Source organism: Felis catus, chromosome E3, assembly GCF_018350175.1.
Source record: "Felis catus isolate Fca126 chromosome E3, F.catus_Fca126_mat1.0, whole genome shotgun sequence".
NCBI classification, from domain to species: Eukaryota; Metazoa; Chordata; class Mammalia; order Carnivora; family Felidae; genus Felis; species Felis catus.
Window position 1 is genome coordinate 5,251,377 of NC_058383.1, and position 13,155 is coordinate 5,264,531.

Genomic DNA, 13,155 nt, shown 5'->3' on the forward strand with positions numbered 1-13,155 from the left:
CTCTGGGCTGTCAGCACAGAGCCCAACGCGGGGCTAGAACTCACAGACCGCGAGATCATGACCTGAGCCCAAGTCGGCCGCTTAACCGACTGAGCCACCCAGGCGCCCCAGAATCCACATTCTTAAAGCTCCAAGCCGACTCTGTCCTGGAGAACTCTCTGTAATGATGATAAAATCCTGTGCTAACAGAGTGGCCACTGGTCACCTGCAGTCGTGGACTACTTGAAACGTGGCATGGTATGCCTGAGGAGGAACTAGATTCAAATTTTATTTAATTTTAACTAATTTAAAATCTTTAACATGTATTCATTTTTGAGAGACAGAGAAAGACAGAGTGCGAGCGGGGGAGGGGCAGAGAGAGGGGGAGACACAGAATCCCAAGCAGGCTCCAGGCTCCGAGCCGTCAGCACAGAGCCTGACATGGGGCTCGAACCTGATCTGGAGTCAGAGGCTCAACGGACTGAGCCACCCAGGTACCTCTAAGCATTCAACTCTTGAACTTGGCTCAGGTCATGATCTCACGGTTTGTGAGATTGAGCCCCGCATCAGCTTGGGATTCTCTCCCTCTGTCTCTGCCCCTCCCTGACTCATGTGCACGTGCTCGCTCTCTCTCTCTCTCTCTCTCAAAATCAATAAATAAACATTAAAAAAAAAACATACTGCAAGAAACAACTTAAGTGAGAGAACGTCTAAGACCATGAAATACATACAGCTCAGATGAAGGGAAGGGAGAAATCTGGTAACAATTACAAAATGTGGACATCAGGGAGGAGAGGCCTGGCAAATACATGAAATACAACACAGACCGACTCTGCCTGGGATCATGGATTTTTTTTCTGGTCTTCAGCCTACTCTTGTGGGCTCTGAATTAGCAGTCGGGACTAATGCTATCCAATAAAATATAAAGTGAGCCACATATGTATTTCTAAATTTTCTAGTAGTCACATTTAAAAAGGGTGTTTTTTTAAGTGAGATTAATTTTAAAAATATATTTGATTTAATCCAAAACACTCCAAATATTATCATCTTAACATGTGGTATGAGCCACATTTCAGGTTGGCAGTGACTGGCCTAGTGGATAGTAAAGGTCTGTGGAATACTAATCATCAGTTTAAAAAAGAAACTATTCTACATCACCTAGTGGGCAGAAGTTCCATAAGGCACATTATCCAGCGATAAAAGCAAGCCGCGGAACTCTCCATATATAAGAAACCCCAAAACTCTTTAAGCACTATATCTCGAGTTTCCATGATATTCAATAACTTAACAGAAACTCCTTAGAGATGGCTCCATTGGAGACTATCATCATATTTATAGAGCGTACCCAGGAATTTTTACTTCATTGCTTTTTTTTAAAGTGTGGTAAAATACAACGTAAAACCTCTTATTTGGACCATTTTAAAGATTTTTTATTTTGAAGCAATCTCTCTCTACCCAACATGGACCTCAAACTCACAACCCCAAGGTCAAGAGTGGCACACTCCACCGATCGAGCCAGCCACGCGCCCCTCATTTTGACCATTTTAAAGTGTGCAATTTAGTGACATTAGGTACATTCACAATGTTATGCAACCATCAACACTTACTAGTTCCAGGATTTTTTTTTTCACTACCCTAAAGTGGAAACCTCCTGCACATTAAGCAGTCACTCCCTGTTTTCTCCATACACCAGCCCCTGGCAACCATTGTATCTGGCTTCTGTTATATCTTCATCTCTTACATCTGGCTTCTTTCACGTAGCATGTTTTCCAGGTCTGTGCACACTGTGGAATATATCAGTATTTCATTCCCTTTTATGACTGCATCATATTCCATTATACGGACACAACACATTTTATTCATCCGTTCTTCTGTTGATAGACATTTGGGCTCTTCCTGCCTTTTGGGCGTCATGAACAGAGCAGCTAGGACCCTTGTGTACAAGTTTTAGTTTGAACACCTTTTTTCAATTCTTTTGGGTGTGTGTGTACCTAGGAGTGGAATCTCTGGGTCATGTGGCCAGATCTGTGTTTAACTTATTGAGGAACCATTACGCCATTTTCCACAGTGACTGCACCAGTTTATATTCCCACCTGCAGCGTTTGAGGGCTCTGATTTCTTTGCATCCTTGCCAACACGTGTTATTTTCTTTATGCTTTTCCTAGTGGGCGTGAAGTGGCATCTCGTTGTGGTTTTGTATTTCCCTAATGATGTCGAGCATCTTTTCACAGGCTCATGAGCCATTGCATATCACCTTTGAAGAAATGTCAATTCAAGCCATTTGTCAATTTTTAAATTGGGTTATTTGTGTTTTTTAAATTTTTTTTTCAACGTTTATTTATTTTTGGGACAGAGAGAGACAGAGCATGAACGGGGGAGGGGCAGAGAGAGAGGGAGACACAGAATCGGAAACAGGCTCCAGGCTCCGAGCCATCAGCCCAGAGCCCGACGCGGGGCTCGAACTCACGGACCGCGAGATCGTGACCTGGCTGAAGTCGGACGCTTAACCGACTGCGCCACCCAGGCGCCCCAAAAATATATTTTTTAAAAAGGGCACCTGGCTGGCTCAGTAGGAAGAGCATGCAACTCTTTATCTTGCAGTCGTAAGTTCGAGCCCCATGTTGGGTGTAGAGATTAGTTTTAAAAAATGATAATAAATGAACTTAAAAATATATTTAAAAGAAATGTATTGTTTAACTTATATATTTGGTGAATGCTCTAGTTTTCCTTCCAGATTTCTTGTTTCATTCTATTGTGGTCAGAGAAGATATTTTGTGTGATTCCAGTTCTGTTAAATTTATTGTGACTTAACATATAGTCTGCCCTGGGGTGCCTGGGTGGCTCAGTTGGTTGAGTGTCCAACTTTTAATTTTAGTTCAGGTTGTAGCCTCACAGTTGTGAGACTGAGCCCCTCGTGTAGGGTTCCGCTCAGTGTGGAGCCTGCTTGAGATTCTCTCTCCCTTTCCCTCTGCCCCTCACTTGCTCATGCTTTCTGAAAAAAAACAAAAACAAAAACAAAAAACAAAAAACATACAGTCTGTCCTGGAGAATGCTGACTTATAGTTTTGTTCACTTCCTTTATTTTTCTGCTGATCTTGTTTAGTTACTTTATTCATTATTAAAAGTGAGGTATTTAAGTCTCCAAACTATTATTGTTGAACTATTTCTCCATTCAATTCTGTCAACTTTTTCTTCATATATTTGGGGGCTCTATGAGGTATGTATATAATTCTTATAGCTTCTCAATGAATTCATCCTTTTATCAATATATAATACCCCTCTTTGTCTCTTGTAACAATTTTGACTTAAAGTCTACTTTACGCGATATTAATATAACCACTCCAGCTCCTTGGCTATTATTAGCATAGAATATCTTTTTCATTTTTTGAAAATTTAAAAGGTAGAGGGTGGAGTTTTGTTGTTTGTTGTTTTGTTTAAAAAAATTTTTTAGGGGCGCCTGGGTGGCTCAGTCGGTTAAGTGACAGACTTCGGCTCGGGTCATGATCTTGCGGTCCGTGAGTTCGAGCCCCGCGTCAGGCTCTGTGCTGACAGCTCAGAGCCTGGAGCCTGTTTCAGATTCTGTATTTCCCTCTCTCTGACCCTCCCCTGTTCATGCTCTGTCTCTCCCTGTCTCCAAAATAAAAAAAAAAGTTAAAAAAAATTAAAAAAAAAATAAAAAATAAAAAAAAAAATTTAATGTTTTATTATTTATTTTTGAGAGAGAGAGACAGAGCATGAGCAGGGGAGGGGCAGATAGGGAGAGGGAGACACAGGATCTGAAGGAGGCTCCAGGCTCTGACCTGTCAGCACCAAGCCTGACACAGGGCTTGAACCCCAAACTGTAGGATCATGGCCTGAGCCAAAGTTGGACGCTTAATTGACTGACCAACCCAGGCTCCCCTGTTGTTGTTTTTTAAATACCTTCTGCCAATCTCTGCCTTTTAATCGGAGAGCTTAACCCATTGCATTTATTTATTTATTTATTTATTTATTTATTTATTTATTTGAAAGAGAGAGAGAGCAAGGGAGGTATAGATGGAGCTAAGGAGAGAATCTCAAGCAAGCTCCACACTGAGGGCATTGACCTGGAATTATGATTTAAGCTGAAATCAAAAGTCGGATCTTCAACTGACTGAGTCACTCATGCACCCCAAACCCATTACATTTAGAGTAAGGAAGAACTTATTTCTGCCATTTTTTATGTGTTTTCTGAATCCCGTATCTTTGTTGTTCTTCAATTTCTCCATTCCTGCCTTCTTTTGTGTTTAACTGATTGTAATGTTCTGCTTTGATTCCTTTCTCATTTCTTTTTCTATCTATATATTTGTTTACTTGTGCTCTTAGTGGTTACTTGGAGGACTACAATGAAAATCTTAAACTTATAACACCTTAGTTTGAATTAATACCAGCTTAGTTTTAAAGTACACATTTGTTCTTATATATTGCCATCCCTGACCCTTTACAGGCCTACTGTCACTGATTCCTCTTTATACATAGTTTTCATATTAACATAGATTTATAAATATTGTTTTATGCATCTGTCTTTTAAATAAACAGGAAAATGGAGGAGTCACAAACCAAAATAACAATAATAGTGGCTTCTATATTTACCTATGTAGTCATCTTTACTAGTGTTGTTTATTTCTTTGTATAGGCTTCAGGTTACTATCTAGTATCCTTTCATTTTGGTCTGTAGCACTCCCTTTAGCATTTATTTTTTTTTTAATGTTTATTTATTTTTGAGAGACAGAGAGACAAAGTGTGAGCAGAGGAGGAGCAGAGTGAGAGGGAGACACAGAATCTGAAGCAGGCTCCATGCTCTGAGCTGTCAGCACAAGGCCCAGTGTGAGACTCGAACTCATGAACCATGAGATCTTGACCTGAGTTGAAGTTGGATTGCTTAACCAACTGAGCCACCCAGGTGACTCAGCATTTCTTTTTTTTAAAGATTTTAAAATTATTTTTAAGTAACCTCTATACCCAACATGGGACTCAAACTTACAACACTGAGATCAAGAGTCACATGCTTCACCAACTGAGTTAGCCAGGCTCCCCTCCTTTAGTATTTCTTGTAAAGAAGGTCTACTAGTAACAAACTCCTTCAGCTTTTGTTTCTTTGGGAATGTCTTAATTTCTCCTTCATTCTTGAAGGATAGTTTTCCTAGGTATAGAATTCTTCGTTGACAGTTTTCTTTTTTCAGTACTTTAAATATGTCACTCCACTGCCTGCTGGCCTCCACGGCTTCTGATGAAAAATCTATTGTTAATATTGCTAAAGATCCTTTGTATGTTACAAGTTGCTTCTCTCCCTGTTTTCAAAATTCTTTTCATCCTTGTTTGATTATCCTGTGTCTTGGTGTATACCAATCTGTGTTTATTCTACTTGAGTTCACTGAGTTTCTTAAATATGTAGATTACTGTCTTTTTTTCAGATTTGCTAAGTTTTCAATAATTTTTTCTTCAAATATTCTTCCTGCACCTTTCCTCTCTCTTCTCTCCTTCTGGGACTCCCATGATGTATATGTTAGTCTGCTTCACAGTGTTCCACAGGGTGTTTCTCTGTTCCTTTTTTGTTCATTGTTGTCTCTTTCTGTTTCTCAGATAGGAGCACTTTGCCAGACCAATTTTCACATTTGCTGATTCTTCCATCTGCTCAAATCTGCTGACCCCTTCTGCAAATTTTTCATTTCAGCTATTGTACTTTTAATCTCTAAAATCCCTATTTTCTTCCACTTTATAATGTCTGTCTCTTTATTGATATTCCATATTTATTAAGACATCACCCTCTTGGTTTTCTTCAGCTGTGTGTGTGTGTGTGTGTGTGTGTGTGTGTGTGTGTGTGTGTGTGGTAGTTTCCTTTAGCTCTTGGAGCATATTTAAGACAGCTGCTTTAAAGTCTGTGTTTTCTCAGGGACAGTTTCTGTTTGTGGTATTTTGATTGTATAATTTTAAAAAAATTAGTTTCCATCCCCATTCATGGCACAGGGTTCCTAAAACTCTTGTAATTTTCTAATTGATAAGAGCAGTAGGAGCATCTTTTGTTCTAATGAGGTGATTCTGGATAGGCTCCTGGATAGCTCCTGAAAGGGAGCTGGTCACCTGAAAAACCAGGCCATGATTAGAACCTCGGGACAGGGCTGAAAGTGGAGTTAATGATAGATCATGCCCATATGAGGAAGCCTCCCTAAAATCCCAATAGTATGGGGCTCGGAGAGCTTCCAGGCTGGTGAACACATGTAAGTGCCAGGATGGAGATGCACCCTAACTCCATGGGGACAGAAGATCCTCTAGAGTTCACTCTATGCATTTCTTCATCTGGCTGTTCATCTGTGTCCCTTATTATATCATTCAATAAACTGGTAAGTACAAGTGTTTCCCTGAGTTCTATGATCTGCTCTAAAAATAATTGAATCCAAGGTGGTGGGGGGGGTCACAAGAACATCTGATTTGTAGCCAAGTTGGACAGAAGTTGTGAATAACCTGGGGACCTGCTATCTCCAGATAGACAGTGTCAGAATGGAGTTAAATTGTGGAACACCCAGGTAGTGTCATGGAATTGGTTGGTGTGAGAATAAACTCAGTACATCTGGTGTCAGAAGTGTTGTCAGTGTGGCCATTGTATGAGAGTAAAGGAGAAACACAGTAAAGGAGTGATATGGATTTCCCCTATTCACTGTTCATTTTTTTGGTCCTGGGAATGGCCCATACTTTCTTGTATGTTTGCATGCTTCTCCTTTTTCATTAAAAATTGGATATGTTGGGTGCCTGAGTGGCTCAGTCGGTTAAGCGTCTGACTTTGGCTCAGGTCATGATCTCATGGTTTGTGAGTTCAAGCCCCATGTCAGGCTCTGGGCTGACAGCTCAGAGCCTGGAGCCCGCTTCAGATTCTGTGTCTCCCTCTGTCTGCCCCTCCGCTGCTTGCACTCTGTCTCTCGCATTGTCTCAAAAATAAATAAACATTAAATTTTTTTTTTAAACATTGGATATGTTGAGTATTGTTTTAAAAAAAAAGAAAGAAAAGAAAGAACAAAAGGCTCCCTAGTTCCTTACAGTTTGGCTCTGTGTTGGGGCATTCCTTCAACAATTAGCCAGGCTGTTTACAACTCTGCCTCAGCCTTCACATCCTGATTACGCAGAGTCTAATGACCAGCCAGCAGTGAAAGCTTATGATCTTCCCAGGTCTTTGCTGAGCATGCATCCTGCCCTGGCCATGCACATGGATTTCTAGGTTGCCCAGTATGTGACAGAGTTTTTCAAAGCCCTTTTCCCCAAAGTTTCTCACTTTACAGCTTTTTCTCCCCAGCGTTGTCTATTGTTTATCTCAACAGTTATTTTTTGCCCCGTTGGTGGCTTGTCCATTTGGTTTTCATTCTTTTCCAGTAACGTCCTCCATGTAGCCATGGCCATCTTTCCACCCTGAGAGAGTTTTAGTTTTAGATTGGGAAGAACAAAGGCATGTCCCTTGTGTCAGTCCTTCAGGCAAGTCAAAAAAGACCTACAGAATTCCTCCAGATCAAGGTCTCCTGAAATCCTGGACTAGATGCGCACATTGGGAAGGCTGGCTGCCTTCAAGACTGTTGCTGTGGTCTCAGATGGGGTAAGGCTAAGTTAGAAGGCCAGAACTGAATCCGAGACTGCTTCAGTGGTCTTTCTCATGGTTAAGCATTTGCTTGGTGACTGTAAACCAGTGACTATCTTCCAGAGTTTTTATAAAGTTGATTCTGACAGTTTTTGCCAGGATTTTCAGTGTTATAGGGAGAGACAGCCCCTGGAGGTCCCTACTCTACCATTTTTGCTGACATCACTCTTAAGAGGTTTTTTTAATGTCAATTTTTTGTTTGGGCATAATATATAAGTGGTGTTACATATGGAAAATATGAGAAACGTGGTCACTGGGGGGTCTTCAGAGAGTTTGAGAAGCACTAATCCCCAGTCTCTTGGTTATTCTAATACTCCATTTCCCCCCACTTTCTTGGGAAAATGGTGAAAACTATATATCAAGGTGACTTTGCATTGTTCTGTCATCCACACAGATGCTGGAATTGAGAGCAATCAATTGAGGAGGAGGATGGACAAAACACAGTCGGAGACTGTGTCCTTCCCATGAACATAAGGAGATGACAAGGGAGTCAGAAGACAAAAGCAGACAAAAGAGCAGTGATGTATAATGGAATGAGCTTTCAAATGAAGGAGGCAAAACACAAAGAACCATATAACATCTTAAATTTAAAATAATTTATATCTACCAGGAACAAAGCCATAATGTGTGTTATTGCCATAATGATTAAATGTGGTTCTTGTGTTTTGGACCAATGAAGAAACACAAGAATAAAATAAGATTAGAGAGAGAGAGAGAGAGAGAGAGAGAGAGAGAGAGAGAGAGAATCAATATAATCAATAGAAGCCTGGTCAGAGTATAAAAGATTGGCTGATTAAAAAAGATACATATGTAAGCCAACTGTTCTACATGAATTAATAAGAACAACTTAGAGCATGTTATGAGCAGTGACTCTCATCACAGTAGCTGAAAACAAAATAGCAAATAATAAATAACAAATTGAAATAACTTACAGGATGTAAATGAAGAACATGACCAAACATAACCAAGGGAGACTTGCTAAATGATGGGGTTCTAACTCAATATTGAACTGGTACCATGTGGTTGGATTATAACTGTGATGAGACTGATTGCAAACGGATTCTTCCTGGAACATAATACATTGCTTATAAACTAAATATATAAGACCTGTTTAAGAAAATGTTTATTTATTTTGAGATACAGCAAGAGCAGGAGAGGGACAGAGAGAAGGGGAGAGAGAGAATCCCAAGCAGGCTCCACACTGTCAGTGCAGAGTCTGATGTGGGGCTTGCACTCACGAACTGTGAGATCGTGACCTGAGCTGAAACCAAGTCAGATACTTAACTGACCGAGCCACTGATGTGCCCCAATATATAATACCTTTTAATTGGGTTACAGGTGTAGTGTAATGAATTACAAGAGGATTCCTTCTGGAAGTTAGTGAGACTGTTGTAAATGTTGTCTAGGCAAGTAACACATTAAATTATGAGTACAGCTATGTGCTCTGGCCTTCTCTTCCCTTTCCCTCAACAGCTCATTCTTCCATTCATTCATCAATTTTCCATTTGGGCGTGTCCCTTGAGCATGCAAGAGTGTGTACGATACAGAGAAAAATGAGGAGCCCAGAGATGTATTTGGGGAGGAAAGAAGTGGAATTTGCTTCAAAAAAGTAATATCTACAATAAAGTGTACTAAGGGCTCTCGGGGGTGGGTACAAGCACTAGGGAAGTACAGAGTGGGGGCACTAACATAGGGAGAAGACAGGAGAGCTGTGAGGGTGGTGCTCTGGGCTGATTGTGTCCTCCCAAAATGTTGGTGCCCTAACTCCCACTGCCTAAGAATGGGATCTTGTTTGGAGACAGGGTCTTTATAGAAGTAATCGAGTTAAAAAAAAAAAAATGATGTCCTTGGGGTGCCTGGGTGGCTCAGTCAGTTGAAGGCCCGACTCCATGCTGGGCATAGAGCCTGCTTGAGATTCTCTCTCTATCCCTATCCCTGTGCCCTTCCCCTCCTCTTTATCTCTCTCTCAAAAAAAAAAAATCTAAAAAAAAAAAAAATGGGGTCCTTAAAGAGGGCCTTAATCCAATGACAGTGTCCTTATTAGAAAGGGAAATTTGGACCCAGACGCACACATGCAGGGAGAACACCATGTGAAAGTGAAGGCAGGGATTGGGGTGATGTTTTTACAGGCCAAAGGAATGCCAGTGATGGCCAGCAGGCCACCAGAAGCCAGGAGAGGGGCATGGACTCAGACCCTCCCTCACAGTCACGGAGGAACCAACCCTGTTCACACTCTAATCTTGGACTTCCAGCATCCAGAACTGGGAGAAGATTCATTTCTGCTGTTTAAGTGTCCCAGGCTGTGGTGATATGTTATGGCAGCCCTAGCAAACTAATAAAGGGAAGGAGGTAGTATGTTATGTACAAATGCAACAGGTCACATTTCATTACAGACCTAAAGAATAAGTAATAGAAAATCAGGAAGCATCTGGGTGGCTCAGTCGGCTGAGCATCTGACTTTGGCTCAGGTCATGACCTCACTGCTCGTGAGTTTGAGCCCTGCGTCGGGGTCTGTGCTGACAGCTCACAGCTCGGAGCCTGGAGCCTGCTTCAGATTCTGTCTCTGTCTCTCTGCCCCTCCCCTGCTCACATTCTGTGTGTGCCTCTGTCTCAAATATAAATAAATATTAAAAAGAAAAAGAAAAAGAAAATCAGATGAGGCAGGGGCTGGGGCAGGGGAGTGTTCTGGGCAGAAGGAACCAGATTTGCACTTATTAATCTGTTTTTAAATTTTCTGTATCTTATGATGTCTTGACATTTTAACAAGCTTGCTGGCCAGCAGAGACTGTCCCTCCCAGGCTTTGGCTAGCCAGTACTTAGAGATAGCAAAGGGCTCCATCAATCAGTATAAACCAAGTATACAGACCCAGCCACCTCCATATCGAATGAACACATACAAGCCAATATTTTCTTGCCCCTAAAATCATCCCAGGGCCAGGTGCCAAGCCAACCCTATAGCCCAAAGCCTGCTGGAATGATTCCAACTAGCCAATCCTAAACCACTTACTCTAAATAGAGTGGAAACCCCAGTAAAAGTTCTGACTCAGGCTCTCCCCCTCACCCCTGTCTTCTGCCACCTGACCACAACCTGGTGCTTCCCCTGTGGCCCTGCATGGTATGTGGTGACCCCCTCTCTGGAACCTGTGAGTAGAAGAGATTTCTTCCTTCCAAGTCTCAGGTTTTGTTTCCTCCTGTGGCTGCATGACTTACACCCAACATTCGTGTTCTTTGGTTTCAAGGACAGGTGCAGGGGTGGGGAGAGAACCGGGGAGAAGGAAAACATAAGGTCTAACTCACCTTGATGAATGAGGAAGATACAAAATTAAACACTTGGAGAAGAAATCTTTCTGCCTAGATTCTAATGGCGAAAGGCCAATGAGGATATGCTACCATCAGGATCAGAATATCTGGCTTGAGGGACATCAGCCAGTGGTGGCAAGAAGGATCAGCCTCCTAGGAGCAAAGACAAAGACATTGTTAGGAACAGTTATTAATACCAGCAAACAGTTGAGAGTTTCCTGTGCCCCAGGCACCTCTTCTATATGATTTGTTAACTCATTTACAACACGACTATGAAGTAGGTATAATTAGCATTTCCATTTTACAGATTAGAAGTTAATTACTTTGCTCATGATCTCACAATTAGTGTCAAGACATATATTCCTCAGCGTTGAACTGTGTGTGCACAGATTTACTGTAAGACTGAAAACGGGGGCTTGCGATGGGGATTTTCTTAGGTGGGCAGGACAGCATATGCAAAGGCTGAAATGAAAGACAGTGAGGGAAGAGAGAGCTCAGAGTGTAGATGATCTTAAAGAGTTGTTGCAGCAAATCCACATCTCTCTCTGGAAAATATCTCAGCTTAGTACAAATAAGGAGGACTACAGAGGTTTTGCTGTTACCAGAGTGGTTTCTCTGATCTCAACGTTGGCCATCAGTGTCTGTGGTGAGATGAAGTCTCCTGGACATAACTGCTTATGGGGTAATAAGGTAATAAATACATTAGAGCTAATAAAAGAATATATTAATAGTATCACTATTGTGATATTATTGTATACCAGGTATATCTTCTATATAATCTATATGAACTACACATGCTAACTCATTAATTATATTCAAAAACACTTTGAGGAAGGGAGAATTAGATGTCCCTTTTATAGGTACCAAAAAACGAAAAGGAAATGGCTTAAAAACAAATAAAACCATGAAAGCTCCACCAGGCAAATAAACGGGGTGGAGAGTAGTCAAAAAGGGAGTATCATGGGCAATACATCTCCCATCACTGCTGGGAGATCTGAAAATATTCTTCATCTGTGTCCTAACTCTGTTATAGAAGCTCTGTATGTTAGTATTTAAAATGCAAGAATAGACAGGTTCTTGAAGTCAAATCATTTACTGAAAAAAGCAAGTTTTAGAACAATACATACAACATGTGGTAAGAATCCCAAAACTAAAGTCCAAACTATTATATGCTTTCTATGGGAACATGTCTGTGCATGTAAATGAATAGAAAAAGATTTGGGCAAACAGAAAGTGAAAAGCACTTAATTCTCCAAAGGGGGAAGATGGGACAGAGTCTAGTCAAATGGAACGTGACTCACACGGAATGTTTCATATATATTTTCCCAGAAGGGTTTACCTATTCCTCGCGTAATGATATTAATAAACATTTTGTTTTGAGAAGGCATGTGTTTGACTCTAGAAAAGTGCACCCTTAAGGCATTAGTGAGCATAACAGAGAAAATGCTTTGAGGTAGTTATAAAAGATGATAAACAAAAGGGGCGCCTTGGTGGCTGAGTGGGCTGGGCGTCCAACTCTTGAGTTTGGCTCAGGTCATGATCTCATGGTTTGTGGGGTCCAGCCCCGAGTCCCAAGTCGAGCTCTGTGCTAACAGCACAGAGCCTGCTTCTGTCTCCCCCTCTCTCTGCTCCTCCCCCACTCGGGCACTTGCGTGCACACTCTCTCAGAATAAACATTAAAAAAAAAAAGGTGATGTACAATAAAAAATTTATTTCTGCACTGTAAAATTTGAGAGGTTGGTTCTAGGATTTCTGGCCAGCAAGTTTCATATGTTTGCTCCGGGAGGAGCTACTTTATACAGCTAGCAGTTATGAGTAGGTACTGAGTAATCTGAAGTTCCTTTTTATAAATATGTCCTTACACTTTCATGTTAAGAACTTATTGGAAGGAGTCATTCCAGACATTAAAATGTTTTAAGTGTTCATCTGAGCAATAAAATCGTTCATTTACGTGTTTAATTGCAGGGTCCTCTTTATGAGTTTGCACACAAGTGAGAAAAAATGATGGGTCAGTTAGCAGAATTCTTGCACTATTAGGTGAGGAGAGGAGAGGGATGTTAAGAGGACCTGAGAAAGGTGAGTAGGAAAGAACCAGGTGACATGGGGGCTGGGCAGGCAGTGTGACACAGGTGGAACAGCACAGGTCCGGCTGAGGGTTTGGAGGCCCAGTGGCTAACTCAGCTCAGAAAAATATCCCAGAGTGAACCCGGATAAAAAAAGAAGACCAAAGGAGAGAC

General features: G+C 41.3%; 1 protein-coding gene across 1 annotated transcript in view; it reads right to left on the bottom strand.

The window, feature by feature from the left end:
* The window catches only part of USP42 (ubiquitin specific peptidase 42), a 73,514-nt gene that overhangs the window by 58,359 nt on the left and 2,000 nt on the right, over positions 1-13,155 (bottom strand). The window contains exon 3 of the mRNA XM_019820405.3: positions 10,916-11,071. The gene's annotated coding sequence lies outside the window, so the exon portion shown is untranslated. The remainder of the gene's footprint in view (positions 1-10,915; positions 11,072-13,155) is intronic.